We start from the raw sequence: 4,265 nt of genomic DNA, 5'->3' as shown, positions 1-4,265 counted from the left end.
ACCCTTTGCTTTCAAAACAGCATCAGTTCTTCTAGGTACACTTGCACACAGTTTTTGAAGGAACTCGGCTGGGGTTGTTCCAAACATCTTGGAGAACTAACCACAGATCTTCTGTGGATATAGGCTTCCTCACATTCTTCTGTCTGTTCATGTAATCTCAGACACACTCGATGATGTTGAGATCAGGGCTCTGTGGAGGCCATACCATCACTTCCAGGACTTCTTGTTCTTCTTTACGCTGAAGATAGTTCTTAATGACTTTGGCTGTATGTTTGGGGTCGTTGTCCTGCTGCAGAATAAATTTGGGGCCAATCATACACCTCCCTGATGGTATTGCATGATGGAGAAGTATCTGCCTGTATTTCTCAGCATTGAGAACACCATTAATCCTAACCAAATCTCCAACTCCATTTGCAGAAATGCAGCCCCAAACGTTCAAGGAACCTCCACTATGCTTCACTGTTGCCTGCGGACACTCATTATTGTACCGCTCTCCAGCCCTTTGACGAACAAACTGCCTTCTGCTACAGCCAAATATTTCAAATTTTGACTCATCAGTCCAGAGCACCTGCTGCTATTTTTCTGCACCCCAGTTCCTATGTTTTCGTGCATACCTGAGTCGCTTGGCCTTGTTTCCACGTCGGAGGATTGGCTTTTTGGCTGCAATTCTTCCATGAAGACCACTTCTGGCCAGACTTCTCCGGACAGTAGATGGGTGTACCTGGGTCTCACTGGTTTCTGCCAGTTCTGAGCTGATAGCACTGCTGGACATCTTCCGATTTCGAAGGGTAATGAGCTTGATGTGTCTTTCATCTGCTGCACTAAGTTTCCTTGGCCGACCACTACGTCTACGATCCTCAGCGTTGCTTGATTCTTTGTGCTTCTTCAAAAGAGCTTGAACAGCACATCTTGAAACCCCAGTCTGCTTTGAAATCTTTATCTGGGAGAGACCTTGCTGATGCAGTATAGCTACCTTGTGTCTTGTTGCTGTGCTCAATCTTGCCATGACATGAAACTGTCTTCCACAACCTCACCTTGGTAGCAGAGTTTGGCTGTTCCTCACCCAGTTTTAAGCCTCCTACACAGCTGTTTCTGTTTCAGTTAATAACTGTGTTTCAACCTATGTGTGACATTGGCCTCACTAATTTGGAGCCCGATTTTTGCCGCCTCACGTTGTAGTAGTTCAGTGAGATCGCGGAGGGATTGTTGGGTGTTGGCCAAGTAGAGTGATATCATCTGCAAAGTCCAGATCTGCTATTCGTCTCCCATTGTGGCCCTGAAGGCCATGGTCGGCGTGTCCAAGGGCATGGCGCATGACAAAGTCAAGTGCCAGCAGGAATAGAAATGGCAAAATGATGCAGTCTTGGCGCACGCCAGTGTCGATCCAGAAGGCCTCGAAGATGCCATAGATGACATAGCAGCTCGACTTGTGGTATATATTTCGTAAGATGTTAACGAACTCCACTCGGATGCCATCTCTCGGTGAATACTGTCGAAGGCCTTAGTAAAGTCGATAAAGTTTATAGACAGTTTTTGCTGCAATTCAGTACTTTGTTCCATGATTGTCCATAGGACAAAGTTTTGTTTGGAGCAGGATCTCCTGTTGCAGAACCCTGCTTGTTCCTCGCGGAGTAGGTGGTCAACAGCTTGGCGTAGGCGTCGGAGCAGGATGGAGCACAGCACTTTGCCTGGGACGGGGAGGAGGGTAATTCCGCGCCAGTTGTTGCAGTCGGCGAGATTCCCTTTCTCTGGAATTTTTTCGATGACCCCTTTTCTCCAGTCTTCTGGAACGGTTGCTGTTTCCCAGCACCTCTTAAGGAGAGATGTAAGACGGTCTATAAGTGGTTGTCCTGCGTGTTTTAACATTTCAGGAGCGATTTCGTCCATGCTGGGTGTGCGACCAGTCTTGAGGGCTTCAATCGCCGACTTGGTTTCGGCTGACGTGATCGGTCCAACTTCGACTGGAAGGTCATTTGCCGGTGTTAAGAGATTGTCCGCGAATGTTGATATGGGTTCTGGTTGGTTCAGGAGCTCAGCGAAGTGCTCGACCCGTTTTTCTTGTGCTTCGGTGGTTAGAAACAGGTGACCGTCCTTTGCTTTGATTGGTACACCTCTCCCGCTGGGTGCGCCACTCAGCTCTCGGACGATCCTGTATAGTGTTTTAGAGTCGTTCCTGCCTGCGGCTTCTTGCACCTCATGTCCTTTCTTTTCGATCTAATCTCACTTATCTTGGTGACAGCTTCGTTTGACCATTCGATCAGCAGCTCGATAGCACTCCTCTGCTGTGGTGAGACCAGATCCTGGGGGCTCCCGATCACGATCTTGTTTCAAGCAGCGCTGTGCATCAATTAGGTCCCAGGTGTTATCTTTTATCCAGCATTCTCGGTATGTGCCTCATCTTCGACCAGTTGTAGTTGTGGCACTTTTGATAACAATCTGGTGGAGTCGTGTCCAGTCATCCTCAACCGGTTCTTCACCGCCTGGTTCTGTGAGTATTTCAAAGCAATTTCGGAGCTCGAGTTGGAACTGTTGGGCTACGGGCGTCTCTTTGAGCTTTATAACATTGAAGGGTCTTGGTCGCTGAGGTTTAGGCGTCGATCACATAAGTTTTAGCCGGCATTTGGCGACTAGTAAATTATGGTCAGAGCCGACGTCCACTCCTCTCCGGCTTTTCACATATAGCAATGACGAGCGCCATCTTTTGCTGACGCAGATGTAATCGATTTCATTTTTGTATAGTCCTCTTGGAGACTGCCACGTCATCTTATGGATCCTTTTGTGATGGAAAAATGTATTTCCGATGCATAGATTGTTCGTGGTGCAGAATGAGTGCAGTCAATCGCCGTTGTCGTTTGTTCGAGTGCCTGATCCATGCAGACCCATTGTCGCCTCGAAGCCCGAGCGGTTGCCGTTTAACTGAGCATTGAAGTCACCGATGACAAGGAGCAAATCATGGCGTGGTACGGTCGTCTGCTCGTCTTGGAGCTGGTCATAGAACGCTTCCTTTGCTGCTTTGTCGGATTCCTCTGTTGGGGCGTATATCTGGATGACTGTGACTTTCACCTGTTGGGATCGGAATTCGGTCACAGACCGGTTTCCACTCTGTGAGCGCTGCTGTTGCAAGGCCTAAAATGTTCAGGTGGTAGTCGTTGAACACTCGGAGTACCTGGGCGAGGTAGCCCGTTCGGTAGAGCGATCGTACATTCCATGTTCCGATTCGTGTTAGTGTCCTAGCATTGAAAAAAGAGCCGCACATCGGGTGTTGGACGGCCACAGATGGGCTTTGTTCCATCACAGGGGATCGGCCTCCGTCGTTGCTGGTTAGTTGAATTTGTTGTGATTCTCTTGGTGTTTCAGTAGCGGGTTTTGTTTTTATGCCCAATCCTCCTCCTTTTTCATCTGGGCTTGGGACCGGCAGTGGCAGAGTTGAATTTGGGTTTAAGCTTTATTTATTAACACTGATAAACCATTCATATATGAGGATCTTGTTTGAGGACTTTAGCTCTTCTTGTAATACTTTTGTATCAGAGTTCCTAGTTAAGAAACTCACCATTTCAACCTGCTGTTGGATCACAGACTTCTTTACATGTGCGGTTGAGCACATACACGTCTGACCCATCAATGCTTAGTACTCAGGAATCAGCCACCTAATCACCTATTATTTGCTTTAAATGGCTCAGCCATTAGGATGACAGAATCACTTATGTTTTTGGGAACTGTGCTGTCACAAAATCTTAAGTGGGGTGAAAACATCACATATATTAGATAGATAGATAGATAGATAGATAGATAGATAGATAGATAGATAGATAGATAGATAGATAGATAGATAGATAGATAGATAGATAGATAGATAGATAGATAGATAGATAGATAGATACTTTATTAATCCCAAGGGGAAATTCACATACTCCAAACAATATTAAAGAGTGATAAAAATGCAGGTATAACAGACAATAACTTTGTATAATGTTAACGTTTACCCCCTCGAGTAGAATTGAAGAGTCGCATAGTGTGGGGGAGGAACGATCTCCTCAGTCTGTCAGTGGAGCAGGACAGTGACAGCAGTCTGTCGCTGAAGCTGCTCCTCTGTCTGGAGATGATACCATTTAGTTGATGCAGTGGATTCTCCATGATTGACAGGAACCTGCTCAGCGCCCGTCACTCTGCCACGGATGTCAAACTGTCCAGCTCCGTGCCTGATGTAAACGTTCATCAGAGAATGTGCATCAGTTGAGGAAATTTGACTCCCCCCAAGCAATACT

General features: G+C 46.8%; 1 pseudogene; it reads right to left on the bottom strand.

Moving 5' to 3' along the window:
* Positions 1 to 2,394: 2,394 nt before the first annotated feature.
* On the bottom strand, positions 2,395 to 3,256 carry LOC114645611 (craniofacial development protein 2-like; annotated as a pseudogene).
* Between the last annotated feature and the right edge of the window lie 1,009 nt (positions 3,257 to 4,265).

The sequence above is a fragment of the Erpetoichthys calabaricus genome, chromosome 2 (genome assembly GCF_900747795.2).
Source record: "Erpetoichthys calabaricus chromosome 2, fErpCal1.3, whole genome shotgun sequence".
NCBI lineage: Eukaryota > Metazoa > Chordata > Cladistia > Polypteriformes > Polypteridae > Erpetoichthys > Erpetoichthys calabaricus.
This window is presented reverse-complemented; position numbering and strand designations above follow the sequence as displayed.